Below are 16969 nucleotides of genomic sequence, written 5' to 3' on the forward strand. Positions count from 1 at the left end.
GCAGATTAAATAGGTCGATCGATTAGAGAAACTGTGGAAATATACTTGTGCTGTGTGAATATTTAGATCTGTTATGAAATTGTTATTTCTCACGTTTTAGTTTTTGTATATTATTTACCTAGACCGTCAGCAACTGCTGTCTAGGGGTCGGAGCTATATATCCATCTATTTAAAAAAATTAAATTGTACGTCCTCCTACGAGATTAGCAATAATAACCTAGGAGACAACATTACATTTACCAATATTTCAGTCATATCGCTACGCTGTTTGCATTTTGGCAGTTATAGTGATGTCTAGCACTGGGACATCATGCCGCAGACATATAGTATGGTGTCCCACCCAGTCGCGTAATCCTGACACCAGGCCGACTAGTCCTTGCACTAACCACTTAATGCTCAGCGCCTAACGAGGTAGCTCTTGCGATTGCAAACAGAATGAACTATGTTGAGCTAGAGCGTTAAGAAATTATGTTCAGTTAATAGAAACAACGATTTTGTGAACTTTGTCCTCGATGTGCAAACAAGAAATTTTAATAAGCGCTAACTTCAATACATATGTGTTATCACCTACATACCTACATATCCGGAAATCATCTAAATGGGCATCATAGAAATGCACGTTATTTGACTCTGAAGCAGTGGTTATACAAGAATACTAATAAATAAATATATAAACAAATAAGTATATATAATTGCACTTGGACAATAATGTACATTTATGCCTAATCTAAAGTATAACAAAGGTTAGCTGGGACAAGTACAGAAGTAAATAAAAATGCCTACACATTACCTTCACAGGTATTATAATCCTTTCCTCATCAATTAGGCAATGCACAATGTAAACTGCACATAATCGTTGTGTAGAGATATTGGCTTATCACTCGAGTATGTACTCTGCCTGGATTTATCACCTCTCAAAAGGAAAGTGTCCCTCGGAATAATTAGTAACAGGTAAACACTCGATAGTTCGTTGCTATGCGATGTGGACGTGTACAGCATTTGAATTTTAGTCGTGCAATAAACTTACATAATGTCCGGATTTAAACCCATTCAGATATTACTGGGTGCTTCGCCTATCAAGACAGTTAGGAACAGAACATATTTGATCAACCATGGGCTTTAAAACCTATCAGTCGCTTATTTACATGTAAATATTAATGCCTACATGTATGTATACATGTATATAGGTAGGCTTATAGATAAATACGTGCATACGTATGCATGTAGGAGGGTAAATCGGATGGAATTGACTGTGTATTAGTCTGTGAACGAAAATTAGGTCGTAAAACAGTCCTAATCTTAATAAAGACGGTTCTACAAAGATTCTACGGAAAAGCGAAAACTAAAGGTTAAACTCATGTTAAGCAATACGTTCTCCTTATGTAATTAGGAAAATACACGGCGGCGCCCTGAATGTTTATGTTTACCTCTGAACTGCAATATACACTTATAACATATGGATACCCCAAGGAATCTTGTGAGTCTTATCGACGACAAACTTAAACATATAAACAACATACTTGAGACAAAGAGGACGACAGCAAATTATTGACCTTAAACACCTAAGATTTGCTCCGTCATAAATTTGCCATTCAAAACTAACCACTTTCGACCAATTCAAAATATAGCGAGTATGGACTAAACGAATCCATGTTTCAAAAGAGAACGCTCAACCTAAAGTCCCTTCTCAAGCAAGAACAGGCACATCGGTAGTGAACATGTCACACGGTACCCGATTCTCCAAAAATACGGTGACAAATCCAAAAAGGTTACCAGATAAAACTGAACGAGAGTCCACTTTACATTCAGTGGGCTCTTTGATTTGATGCAAATTGCTTAAGAAACGCTGCAATCTAGAATGTATAAGCGTCAATGAAAAGTTCCGCCATACGTTTACCTGTTTAGATACAAGTGTTGTTGTCCATATGTTGTATTTAGTTTACGTTTTCCTTTTCTGACCATTATGGTAACCACTAACAAAAGGTACAAAACAACACCAAATGGTAGAAGGAGAACGACTGGACTTCACGTTAGGAAAAGATCATTTTTCACCGTATCCGTTTGCTTTTCCGCAGGAGTTCTGATTTAACGTAACGCGTGCAAAAAAACATCTGAAATGATAATAGGCGGGAACCAATACTACGAGCTTGAAATATTATATTTTTCTCCAGTACGATATTGTTACATCAGACACAATTGCACAACCAATGCATTACAAGTACAGATATGGAATTGTTTATATTTATGACGCTGTTACTAAAGAGAAGGAATACCTGAGATAACATCTATTGACCGTTAAAGATCCTTACACTTGATTTGTCCAATACTGTGCAAATAAGTGGAAGAGTTAGTCAAATAAACTTTGCAACTCAGCCATAACGAATGTCGTATTGACTAAAGAAGTCTTCCGAATGGGCACAGACAATTAATTCAATTCCCACAGATTATGATGTTAGTAATTGGCCAAATTAGGATACTTTTATGGTAAAATAGGTAAATTACGCGTAGATGGCTTGAGTGATCTATCCAAGAGGACAAATTAAAAATGATGGAAATGTTATTCTGCGAGTCTTGTTTTTGAGACAATTTCCCTGTAGGTGCCCACTTTTAAAATCTATCCCGGTGAGATTTCCCTTTTTATATGCAGTAGTATATGCGAGGCGACAAAATAAATTAAAATTGGTTCAGTGTTCAAGCCTACTATTGCATAGTTTACCTGTACTGTTCCTTGTTCTGAATTGATGTTATTCTCTGATATTTTGTCAAATCAATCAGCGACATTTAATCTTTTAAATACGGTATTTAGTATGCCACAACACATAGGGTATTTCTGTCGCTCTTAACATAATTACTTTCTGTTGATCTATAATGGTGCGTTCCTAGGGGGCAGGGACCAGTTTTTATGTACAAATTTAATCCCGCAATCAGCGACCTGGTATAAAAAATCATACAAAATCAAATACACAAGTGAGGTCAAAAAGGTCCATATTTTTAGATACCTATATTAAAACAAAGCATAAGAATAGTATTCACTTGACCAGAAAAGTCAATGGCAGTTGACAGCAGAAGAAGTTTATGCACCCCAACCAGTATTTTATACATGCATTTTTCACATCCAAAGGCCATTTTTGACAGCATGTGGTGCTCACAGTGCAAACGCAAGCTCTTTCTCTGGATGAAAATTTTGAAAAACACTGTCTACTAAATAGTTTGATGCAATTCAGAATCCAAGCCGTTTTTGAGATACTCTACTTGCCTTGAACCCACGTGTCTACTGCTATGGGAGGATAGCTCTTCTTCCTAGCCGACAATTGGTATTTCACTAACAACATACTGCAGAGCAACTATGGAAGGTGTACATGCCTGACATCAATTTCAAGAACAACACATGCCGTTCACAAATATATCCATATCTATAAATAGTAAACAATAATAGCTGAAAAAGTCACACCATAGCCTAAAGTAAAGAAATTCGCCAGAGGCCAATTTACGAAACTGGACCCTGCCACCCTAAGATTACCAGTTGAATGATTTCAGGAAGACTATTTACAGCAAGAACAAAGCAAAAGGATTGAAAATTACCAAGTTGTTCCAGACAATAATTAAAGGATAAATTGTAAATTCATCGAAACAAAAAAAAAGAAAGAAAACAAAAAAGAAAAAAAAAGGATTTGTGAAAGAGACTTGAAGATATACTGAGATGTCGGATGTGGTCTAATCAATATGTATCTTAGTCACCGAGCACATAATGAGTGATGAGTGTACGTTACTATGCTTGCGTGTTTATAAGGTGATGTATTTACAGTGTCAGCAAATGGCACACACACACACACACACACACACACACACATGCACACACTGTTCATTATTCACTGAAAAGTATGCTTGCTACTTTTTGGTATTATGCATATATGGATTGTATGATCCTATTATATTCATTTTCGAAACTTTTCTTGTGGTTAATAAGCAATCTTGTATACTTTGAACTTCAAATTCTGTTTGATTGCTTATTTGTAATTCCTTACAACATGTTCATTTGAGACCACTTTAAAGCCATTATTAGATTTATACGTTTGGATTTATTCATTTAGAATAAATAAGGTATTGATCTTAAGTCGCAAAACTCAAAATTTGAAAGACCATTTAACTCACCGTTAAATCGTCTAGGAACTTTGAGTTTCAGTTTTGATAAATCAAATATATTTTGTTTCAATTAGTCACGTGTCGCAGAGATTCATGTTATCATTCATTTTATTGTGAGAGGAATGAATCAGTATAAGGCAAAACTAGTTTTGTTTCATTCACAGCATTTGTTTTCAAACAACTCGAGGTAATATAATTCGCAGATCAGCCATTTGCAAACTTCAACAATATAAACCCACCGGATATTGATTTTGTTAATCTGATTGTCAATTGGGCTATTTTCAGATTGACTAACACTAAGTCACAGTCAGTTATGTCAGTAAATGTCTCCATGGAAAATGAACGTTCTTTACGGCATTAAAAATTAATTTCCATAAGTACTTATGTTTTTAATGTCATTCAATTCTTGCGATTTTTTTCCATATGTGTGCCTACTACACACTATTATTCACTAATTTTAAAAAGTAAGTTTCGAAATAATTTGTTGCCTTTATGTCTCAAGACGGTTTTCCAAATTCAATTCTAAAGGAGAATTAGTATTTTAACCAACTGAGATCTGGAATAGATTTTCTTCTATCCATGGAACTGTTTAAATAGTTGACAATATATGTATTTCATTGAGAGTGTTGGCTGATGGCCTGTGCATAGAAGTGTGTTAGAGTCCAAATACAGAAAGAACAAACTAGAGCATGATGATGTAATGATGCTAATTTTAACTTTTAATATGCTCTCAATTATCCAGAACATGTCATAGGCTGCTAAAAAATTAGAGGGCAAGCTGGAGAAGTGTAAACGTGCATCAACTGTTAATCTGGAACCTCTGTAACAATGACTAGATCAAGTTCGTATTGTTTCGTAAAGACACCCTTATTGCTAAAAAACGCCAAACAGTGACAAAGTGTCTTTAATTACGAAATACTCATGTACATCCTCAAGTGTATGAAGGATAAATGTCCAATGACACCGCTGACATATTCGTCATTTGATATGCTTTGGGAGGTATCTCTTTTCAGTTAAATCCTTCCAAGCTCGATATGTATTCAAATAAGAAAATATATGCCCATAATTATTTAAGCTTTATTTTAAATCAGATTACATTTCTTATGTGCTGGACATCTATGAGTACCTTTTAAATAATCATTGTCACTCATCTTGTGTGCGTGTACTTCGCCATCAATAATAACCTTGTTCTTAATTATTTTCTCGCACACACAGACAGACAGACAGACATATATATATATATATATATATATATATATATATATATATATATATATATATATATATATATATATATATATATATATATGGGGAGTTAAACTGTTTTAGCTTCCTTTTTTGAAGAACATAGTTTGTAAATTCTTCAGTCTTCCTTTCTCGTACACTAGCTTTGTCATTTTACACAAAGTATGCTAAAAGTGCGAACTATTGATTTATATCTCTTGAGGATTGGTTTGAGGTATAAGTAAGACTTCGATGGAATGTGTTTAGTTGTTTGTACTGACCAGAATAGGTCACATTGTAGCGGAAAGTTTGTGTCCCAGACTTACAGCGCCACATCCGCATCTTACTTGCCAGTCATTCTACATACCATTTTGGAACATTAAATTAGTGTTAATACTTGTTATGTTAAAGTTTACAATAGTACCCTATGCGTGCAGAATATGGATCGACTTAAGTACATAGTAGTGCAGTCTTTTATATTTTTAAATTTGTTTCTGATGTATTGAAACACGTAATCATTTACAATACTTTATTATTTATTTCTATTTGATGACACCAATTGTGCAAAATAGTTATTTATACGCAACTGGACATTCAATATTTGTAATTATTTTCTCTACAATAGTGAAATAGATAGTTAACACGTTAACATATATATTTCTCTCTATTTCAAATATTCTATTATAATTGAGATTTTCCTCTGCTTGTTTCTAATAGTTCCATTTACGGATATATCAAGTTCCCAATTTTCTTTATTTTTACGGGACAACCTTTAAACCAATGACTACATCTATCTACACCTTAATATGTATGGCTTTTGGAAACTTTTGCGAGTATTATAAACTGATTGCACAACATTGGAAAATACTTACATTTTACCTCAATCCCTGATCTTTGTATTGAATCCATTCAAGCAAAGGTATTGGTGAGCATTCCCTGGTTGTTATACACCTATGTGCAGTGTTAAATTTTAAAATACCGTCACACATCTATATTATATATTCGCCTTTTTCTGTCTAGATGCGGTATATAAAATGTGCATTGACATTATGGATTGCTCCTCTGTTCAATATGTGTATAGCCTTTGCTCTGTAGTAGTAAACATGTACGTGCCAAGCGTGTTCGCCTTCTCGAGTAGATTGTTCTCTAGCCTAATGGTTGGATTGTCACTACGGTGATATATACGTACCTTTAAATTTCTCATTGGTTAATTGTTTTAATTATACACCTTCTGTTATTGCTGATCAAGGAGGTTTGCAATTTAATTCTCTCTTGTTCCGGTGTTAGTGCCGCGAATATAGAAGCCTTCGTTTAGGTTTATTTAGCTAGAATCATTTCCATATGTGTTTTAGCCATCTTGCAAGCAAGTTTGGCCCTTTAAACTTCAACGTTTAGCCATCTTGCAAGCAAGTTTGGCCCTTTAAACTTCAACGTTCATCATAAATTTCAGTGTTGTATGATTTGAGGGTCTGATATATTGATGTTACCCTCTAGCTTTCGATTGTGTGGGTGTAAGACTTCATTGTAATTTGTCGGCAGACGGGACGGAATTTGATTTATGGTTTCATCCATGTGTTCCGCCCGACTGGAGTGCATTAAGATATGTGATGTCTGTTGTATGAATACCATTGTTTCATATCTTAATGTTTGTTATGGGAACACCATAAGTTATAAAATTCGTTTGTATTACGTGAAAAACATATTTCATGGCCGATATGTGATCTGCAGAGTCAAAGCGTCCGGAATAGTTTCGTGTCTGTTAATAGAAAAGAACAGTTTCATATATGTTTCGTTAACATAATACTATTAAAATTCATGTATGTTATGTGCACTAGATAAGTGGTATTGTTCAAAATGGCAATGTAAACCGATTCCTTTAGAAGAGCGGATAAATTCGAACACGTCATTTGGAATTATCCTGCATCATATGTGAAGCAATTTGTAGTGCATATGTAGAACATTTCTATAAAGTATTTAACTAACGTAAGTTGTGTTCCAGATATAAAAAATCAATGTACACGCATTGGTCAGGAATTGTGCAGGTGAGTGCATGTCTTTATTCATTTCAAACACGTAGTTACATTGTACAAGTTTTATTATTATTTGGCAATAGGTCTTCGTCTCCTTGCTGCTCCAACCCGCCCATATAATCAGACTGATAAGCTGTTATTTTGCTTCTGCGTCAATCAGCGAGGAGATTGTTGAAAATTTTTAATTCATTGTACGTAATTTTTGTAATTGTACTTAAAAAAAATTAATTGTACGTTGAAGTTCGAGGTCGAAATGGGAAGCTAGGAGCTTCGGATCTATTTCAACTTGTATTCTTTGCGACACCTGTCTTCAGAGATTTATAGTGTACCGCAGTTATAGAGGTCTTCTAATTCAATGCAGTGTCGGCAGAATGGTGCGATACTCTCTTGAATTCAGCCATGCAGCTCAATACGTGTCATACTTACATAAATACATAACTAGGTTATTGTCATTCTGTTTTATAGTTGTACCAGTATTCGCATTACGTCACGTTGACTAGCTACTGATATTTCGTTTCAGAACTTGAGAGCAATCATTTGACAATATTGGACCGGTGTTTAATATGAACATTCGGCACTCCGGATCTGACTATAGCGTCATGCAAATCTCGTGTCTGACGCACATTTTGGTCCCTTTTCCTTTCTTACATTCCTTTATATGTATGATTGTGTTATACCACGTTAAACACCAGTGGAGGATAGCTTTACCTTTCATTGCTTGGCTAATGTTCTTTATTACATGAGCTTCTACTGCAATCTTACTGCAAAAAATAAAACTCCATGAATTCCAGGGCGACCTTTTACATTGTTGTATGCGGTCCGATTTAGAATAGTAAAAGACGTTATTGTAATGTTTAGAATTTTAAATTCAGATCATTATTTATCACAGGAAAATCAATTCTGAAATTCTGGATGAAAGCTGGAACGATGACTAGGTCATTAATTTTATTGTCTAGTTTAATCCGCGTATTAACAGTGGAAATTTTGGGACCTGCTCACATTTGTATCACTGCGCAAGGTTTCTTCAGCATGCAGTAAAGATGCTGTGTATTGCGATTACATTCAAAGTCGCGACCATTTGTAGGTCTTTCAAGTTTACACTGAAATTATCAATCTAAACGAGAGCCAACGTTTACGTTCTATATTAATTGACAAAATTGTTGACTGGTGTTTTCGTCTTTCTAGGTTGCGTCAATATTTATAATAATCCAGCGGCGGTTGAGGTTCAAGTCTAAAACGTTTTTCTTTTAGTTATTAAATTTTTAAGTTCATATTCTCTTTAATTTACATGAATGATTAATCAGTCCTAAATCAAAGTTGAATCGAGGGTGTAACATTATTTTTAGTACGTCTTGATTAATTTTAGGGATAAGAGTGGACTTCAGTTTTTCAACTTTTACATCTGCGTCCTTCTGAAACCTCTGCAGTACACTTCGGACGCTGTGCATTGCCATTATATTACATGCCCCATCCAATGACTAGCCATTATGTATAAACGCCATTTCAAGCTTACGATGAACTATTACTTGTTGACCTAACTATCTGCGGTCTCTCTTAAGTTTAGAAACATTTACTATTTGAGTTTTGCTTGTTTGAAAGTTTCGTGGTTTTTCCAAATACGCCATGTTGGCTGCGACTATGGTTTTTCGTTCAAGAATGTGAGAAATTTAATTCTTCATTGGTGTATTGTAGGAACATTTTACCCTCGTGATCAAAAGTTTGCCTCTGACATCAGCATAAATATATTGCCTAAAGTAAATGGAAGCACTATACATTTAGTATTAGTTGCTTTTATCATGACCTTGTGACTAAACGTAAGCAAGTAACAAATTAGTTCTTATATTTTTGTTTCTAAGTTTCTTCAATTTCACCTTTCTCCGGACTAAAAAAAATTATGAAGAGTGCAAGAAATGTTTCTTAATCTTTGTTTTGATTAGCAATTAGCACAAAATAAGTCTTTAACAACATAAGTATATAATTTCAAGCTGATTTGCTTATTTATATGTGCATTTGAAATCATATGGCAGCTCTCAGTTTGGAAGCAGTTGCAAAAATAATGCTTATTATGGTCTGAATATATTTGTAATACAATTGTTTCATATCACGTGCTTTACATCCTGCTTCTGATACTACTCTGAGACAAGTAAAATGCTTTGTTGATAATGCATTGCAATGTGTATAAAATAACTTGGGATGGAATACTCTCACCCGTACGACTTACTTTTCTAATCTCAGTCAGGTCGTTCCACTCAGGACGTGTCGGACTTGGTGCCCACATCCTATGAACCACTCTATCAAGGGACGCAACGATTGTTGTCTTTTTACTGGCTCGATGGAGTATGTTTCCTTGTAATAAATATGAATTATTTATTGTTACTTTCTTATAATATCAATTTTTAAATGTGATAATACCTCAATGCTATCAAGGATTTTAGTTTATTTTCTGACCCGTAAAAAATTGTGCAGGTCACGCCATAGCCCTCATTAACATATTCGTATTAATGTGCCGCATGTAAACAAAATTTGCACGTGAGTTTAGACATTTTCACCCAATATTTACAACGCTGAACAATTATAAGTCTAAAGTTGTTGCAGTTGGTGGACGAGGGTGTATAAGTGGTAAATAATACTAATAACAATGAGGTCTTTGTATAGCGCCTAATCTTTAGAAGCTCTAAGGGCTTTACAACATTAGACAACACCTATAAGATAAGATAAGAAACATAGTAATATTATTACAAAAACAAAGATGAAATTAGAAAAACATTAAAAAATAAAAAACATGCTGAGAATATTTAAGGTAGGAAACATTATTAGGTCTTCAAGTTTGTTCTTGTTGTCGAAATAAGTGAGTTTTGAGAGCCCTCTTGAACGTGATCACTGTGTCTTTGTGTATAAGTTCAGTGGGCAATTCATTCCACGTTGCTGGGCCCTGGTATGCAAAAGAACGCTGTCCTTATGACTTTGTTTTCATAGTTGGAATAATGAATATCCGATTGTCAGAAGAGGAGCGTAAGGATCTTGCTGGTGTGTACACATGGGTCAGGTCAGATAGATATGTTGGACTAGAGTCCGACAATGAAATGTAGCACAGATAACAAACTTTGTGTTTGATTCTGGATCGAATGGATAGCCAGTGTAGGGTACAGAGCAGCGGGGAGGTGTGCTCTGATCGTGGTACTCTAAGTATGATCCAAGCAGCTGTGTTTTGAACTTTTTGAAGTTTCTGGAGTAGATATTGAGATGAACAAGACAGAATTGAATTACAATAGTCCAGTCTTGAAAGTACTAATGAGCATACAAGTGTTTTAGTGGCATCAACTGAAAGATATTTGCGAATTGAGCTGATGCGTCTCAGCTCAAGATATGCAGCCTTGCATATGTTCATGACATGTTGGTGCAATGTGAGAGTACTGTCCAGAGTAACACCTAGGTTTCGTACTGATTGTGTGAATTTAATGTTGGCGTTACTGATATTTATTGTTTGAGGTAAATGATGTGAATGAGAAAGTCTTTGTGTTGTCATCAGAATGGCCTCAGTTTTATCATCATTCATCTGCAGCTTGTTACATGTCATCCATGACTTCACATCAGAAATGCACATCTCTACACCTTGGATGGTAGCATAAACTTCAGTTGGGTGGCTAAATTTGTATATATGGGTGCCATCAGCGTACAATTGGTGAGACACTGCATGATGATCTATGACACTTGAGAGCGACTGAGTGTACAGAATGAAGAGAACAGGTCCAAAAACAGACCCCTGTTGAACACCACAACATGGATCTACTAGGCTGGAGTGTATTCCATTTGCAGATACATTTTGTGTCATGTTCACCAAGTAGGACTTGAACCACAGTAAGGCTGTATCATGAATGCCAAATACATGCTGGAGACGGTGAAGTAATATATCATGATCTATTGTGTCAAATGCTGCAGACAAATCAAGGAGGGTGAGGACTGTAATCTTTCCGCTATCCATCGCAAAGAGAATGTCATTAACTACTTTTAGAAGAGTAGTTTCAGTACTGTGGCAAGGGCGATATGCAGATTGTATAATGCTAAAAAGACTGTTTGATTTTAGATGAGATACAAGCTGGTATAGAACAACCTTTTCTAAGATTTTTGAAATGAAAGTGATATTAGAATCTAGGTGGAAGTTCTTTAAATCGTTATGGTCTAGTGTTGGTTTCTTCAGCAGAGGCTTTACAGTGGCAGTTTAGAAAAAAGGTGGGAATTCCCCAGATGAGAGAGAGAGGTATTAATAACATCAGTTAGTGAAGGCATTACTGTATCTAAACACTCAAGCAGCAGTGATGTTGGAATTGGATCAAGTTCACATGACTTTGGTGCACTCTTCATCACGATTGTACGTACGAAATCCATAGAGACAGGTTCAGATGCTGCTAACGGTTCCCGCTCAAATTCTGTATCCCAACTGTATGATGATGACGAGTCTTTTGAAATTGTGGTGTCAAGCTTATCTCTAATGGTTTGTACTTTGTCACGGAAGAAATCTGCAAACATGTCCGGATGTTCGACTGGAGGAAGGTAGTTGGAAGTGGTGTTGATTTGTTCCTTGACATTAGCTTGTTAGTAATCATGAAGAACTCTTTGCAGCTGGAACTTTCCATGATCTTAGTAGTGTAGTGGGCTGATTTCGCTGCATGAACTATATTTGTGACATTCTTCTTAGCGACTTCATAGATTTGCTTATGAATAGTGGGTCTGGTGGAAAGCCAGAGCCTCTCGGCTTTACGGCGGTCTCTTTTAGCAATGCGAAGCTGGTCCCTACACACTGCTATATCACGGAGAACACTTTTGAATTGCAATATAGTTAGATTCTAAAGATACGACTATTCTGATTTTCATGCAGAAAGATATATGACGGAATGACCTACAGATAAATTTGAAGAAATAATAGTGAATTATGTATACTGTTTGTGTTGAATACGCTCAACCTTGAACAATACCGTCGTCACATTCAGGATGAACAACACCGAAACTGCTGTGTGTGTTCGTGATCAAGAATCACAAGTACCTGGACTGAAATGTCATAAGCATCATGGTTAATTAGACTATCACGTGGCACCCAAGTGACGCTCGACAAAAGTTAACAAATTTGTTAACTTGCAGCATATCAGAAATCGCGAAAAGGATGGATTTTAAACTACTATACTGTGGATTCACAGCAGAGCCCGCGTAATCATAAACCGTGCAATACCAACTTCATCAGTGACGAACTTCACAAATGAGTTTAAATGATATGGAAACGTTAGAGAATTACATTAATGTCAGGATCAGGATGGACCCTCGATGATGTTCACAAGTTGTAGTACATCAATCTCAATATTAACGGATTTGTTGAGCCAGTTATATACCAACATCAAGGTCAGTAACGTGTGCAGTATTTTGACAACATGTGTTTTGCATGTGCAATTGTGACGACATTTTATCATCATAGCTATCACCAAGACTTGCCTTATAACTACCGGCAGCACCTGGGTAAACTCATCTTTGATAATATTGAATACCCGGTGCAAGTTACCAAATCCACACTGAACATATTTGAAAATTCTGAAACAAATAGTACTGTTAATGTGTTCACTTGGGATAAAGACTGTTACGGGCAACATGGAATGATTATACTGACTTCTTGAGTGAAATGAACAAAATCATAGTCATAGACGGTATCGCACTACATAAAAAAGAAGCTTGCTAGCTTTCTTAACCGGCAAAGTAGGAAAACAGTAAGAATTATCCATGCAGATATTGCACGATTGTATTTAACACCCAAGAACTGATCACCAACGAAGACTTTTACTGTGGTGGAATGAGTGAAGTATTGAACCTAACAATAATGCAAGAAGAAGGTAAAATCTTTCTCAAATTCACTGCGGTGCAACGATTTATGAAAGTCCTTGATATCATTTCGCTTACTTTGAAGGTCTCAACATTTCAGTGGTAGATGCGAACGAAAGACCAAACAATACAAGTCGATGTCCAAGCATCTTGGGGATTTTGTTATGCAGCTGTTAAGTGTGACGGGTAAACTGAGCTAACAATGTTGTATCGTGGCAAGGACTCGTTTGATGTGTTTCTTAAATCACTCAAGGCTACAACAAAATGGATTCGACAACAGCTTTATTCATCAGCAGTCATGATTATGACCCGTGATAACATTCATGAGTTCTCCGAAGCCAATCATTCTTGTATATGTAATGAGCTTTCACTGACAGCAATAAAAAAGTACTTGACCATTGTCGCATCACTGGCGAGTACAGAAGAACTGGGCACAACTCTTGTAACCTAGAAATGGGAATTTACCAAAACAACAAAACAACAAAACAACCTTGTAGTGTTTCATAACGTGCTTGAGTATGATGACCACTTAATAATGCTAGCAGTAGCCATGACAACAAACTTGCCGATAAGATTGATCCCCAAGAACATGCACAAATACAGGGTGTACAGGCTCGGAGAGTGACATTTCATTGACTCATTAGAGTTTATCAGTTTCGCCCTGTAAATTTTAGAGAACAATTTACCACTAAAAATATCCCGTTTTCAAGTATAAACCAGTAAAAATTAATTATAGCATTTCTAGCAGAAACATTAAGTAAGAACACTAACTCATATTTAAATACTCTTGTCATAGTTGCAGAATCAGTGTTGTAAATGTTTGAAAAGTTTTCATATCAGAACTTACAAAACATGCCAAGTGCAATGCTTTTTTGCCTAGTGGTTAATTAAAAGAGAAAATTGTTTTCTAAGGTTCTTCCTGGTATTGAGACATACATGCATGTGACTGATTCTTTGGCTGCTGTAGTATGCATTTTTGTGCAGTTCTGTTAATTGTCCTATGATGTCACAATTAAAATGATCTGAAAAATATTGAGTGTGTATGGGTTTGAACAATACGTAATCAAAATATTGACACATATGTACCTTATCTTTGCCTTACCTGACAAAAAGCAAAATGAGATCATGGTGATCTTGTGTGACAGAAAATTGTTTCATTGATTTCCTGTGATTGTGTCAATGTCAAACTTTTGTCACCGGCCAATTGTAAAAACTAAAAAACCTTAAACAGAAACCGGTTTAAACACTTATCAACACAAGATGTTTATAATTTATTAGAAAGTATTCGTGTATGATAGTTCTGTTCCATTTGTTCATCACCCGGGTCTCATATGAATTATTAGGATTTCAAATCAATCACAAGACTGGCACTTTATATCTTCCTCTGTGATAGATACAATTAGTGTGTTTGGACCAATTTTTGGTTAATAAATTAAGCCACTGAAATGCTACACTCCCATTTATAGATATATTTTTACGTAATAAAGACACAGTTGACATGTTCTCTTATCGCAGTCTATTTAGATTGCACAATGAAATATTTTGCCACGGTTTGTAAGGACAAATAAGCGATTTACACATACGTATGGCTGCTTATATGCTGATGTCTCAGTGATGTTATATTTGTCTTGCTTGCAAAGCTGGGGTTGAGGTCCGTTTAACATTTTGTTATATTAATTTTCGTTCTTTCTTGGGTTTTGTGGGGTCTTTGGTTGAAACCTGAACCTGATATTGACATGTTAGCTGAAGAGCAAACGTTTAACATTTAAACTTTATCATGACTCTCGTCTTATGTTCCCATTCAAATGTATTTGAGTCAGTTTCTCACTCATCGCTAAAGTTGCAAGAATGAATTGTGATTATCGAAAGCATATATTATACAAAAGTCATTTTCCATGATCTGCAAATGTACGGTTCAGCGATGCTCTTGCTGTTGACATTCAAGCTGAATTGTAGGCTACTGCTGATTAATCAACAAATTGCAAACATTCTGCATAATGGAACTGTGTACAAACTGTATTTAAATGTCATCACTTGGGATGAATCCACCGAATTCCACACACGTATGTAAAGTTGGTATTGTGGAATGTCATGGTCTTGGTACAATCACCGACATAGAATATTTTTCTCAGCCAATTATTTTTATTTATTTTAAAATAACCCTGCACTGTTGCAACATAATTAGCATTTTCAAACACATTTTCATCAGGTACTGTTACCCTCTCTCATTCTATATAAAGATGATTAGGTTTTCTACAATTTTATTAAAATCTGAATAATTACATAAGTAAAATATAGCCGTAAATGCCGCTATTAGAAAAGAAACAAAAATTGATAAAAAAATATAACGCGTTGCAAGAATTTGATCGTGCTCGTGCTTTTATTTTTGTAAACGCTTATTAATGCAAATACATTAATGAAGTCAGTGGAGAGCCCTGTCGACTCTATTTCTCAAGTTCAACGCATAAGAAAATTTAAACATAAAATCATTTGACATTATTACTGTGTTATCACATTTAATTAATGGTTGTCATACGAAAATAAAGACAATAATTAATATATATTATACCCATTACGTTTTAACTTTCTTCAGTTCTAATTAACGAAGTATGTAATGACTAATACATGATTTTCTTGAAGGTTTATATTTTCTATCCTGGAAATATGGCAAGTGCTGCTATTACTGGTACCATGTTACGCTACATTAAAAACGTTTTGTGGAATAGCGTATAGACTGATGAATGAACCACTCTGACTGGTAAGCACAGAGTTTTCATTTGTTTATAAAGTTTGATTCTACTGGAGTTGGTTGATTGTGTTTGATGTATGACAAACTTTGAAGAACACAGATCTGAATAACACATTTCTTGTTGTGGCCGGTTTTGCGGATGCTCTTGAGAGATTTTAGATTTGTTGAAGCCAGTGAAGTGTATTGCCTCTGTGTCTGTAGTAATGTTTCCTGTTACACACAGCATCGCAAATTTTATCCTGTCTGTAGCACAGTACATTTTTAGCCGTCACTGAATCGAACTAAAGGTACATACTTCATTTCACACGAAATATCGTAACTATTTGGATACTTTTAGCTACATTTAATGACGCTGACATTCAAATTTACTATGTTACTGGTAGGAGAAAATTCGGCATGTTCTGTAGAAATTAATATCTCAACTTTATGTGCCTGTACCTTTCGCGCAAAATGTTTTGTATAGCGTATTATCATAGTTGGGTAGACCTTAAGTTGCTTTATGAGTGAATTTCTTTTGTTATATATCTGTCGTTGTTCTTGTTATTATTTTATTTTGTAACAACTCCGTCATGCACAGGAGAAGACTACCGGGGTTTCATCTTTTTAAAAGTAGTTTCTAACCCGTGGACACCAAGAATGAGACGACCAGACTGAGACAACCAGACTGAGATTTAAAAAAACAGTAAGAGTAGCACAACTGCTAGATGTCTCTGTCGCGTGGTTGAGAATGCTATAATCTATAGTGGGGTTGCATGTAACCTGTAACCACCTGACTGGGGTTTTATTATCTCAGTTCAAACCCCGAAGTAGGTTATTTTTCTAGCCCATTATATCCCTTTAAATTAAAAATAATTTTTCATTTTTTAAATGCAGCTTAGCACAGTTGTTATGTATATTTGATTTAATTTATATTTGATTTAATTTAATTGTTTTGTAAGTTTTAAAATCTTTTTGTTTTTGA

General features: G+C 35.3%; 1 protein-coding gene across 3 annotated transcripts in view; it reads right to left on the reverse strand.

Annotated features, from left to right (window-relative positions):
- LOC149794020 (uncharacterized) overlaps positions 1–16969 on the reverse strand; it is a 129272-nt gene that overhangs the window by 13716 nt on the left and 98587 nt on the right. Inside the window, exon 2 of one of the 3 annotated variants that reach the window (XM_089967965.1) lies at positions 9619–9743. The exons of 1 other annotated variant lie outside the window; for it this stretch is intronic. The gene's annotated coding sequence lies outside the window, so the exon portion shown is untranslated. Of the gene's footprint in view, positions 1–790; positions 1205–9618; positions 9744–16969 lie in introns of those variants that run through there. One more of the 3 variants, XM_089967964.1, reaches the window with a different exon arrangement.

Source organism: Sinohyriopsis cumingii, chromosome 8 (assembly GCF_028554795.1).
Source record: "Sinohyriopsis cumingii isolate HCF-2022 chromosome 8, ASM2855479v2, whole genome shotgun sequence".
Lineage (NCBI taxonomy): Eukaryota > Metazoa > Mollusca > Bivalvia > Unionida > Unionidae > Sinohyriopsis > Sinohyriopsis cumingii.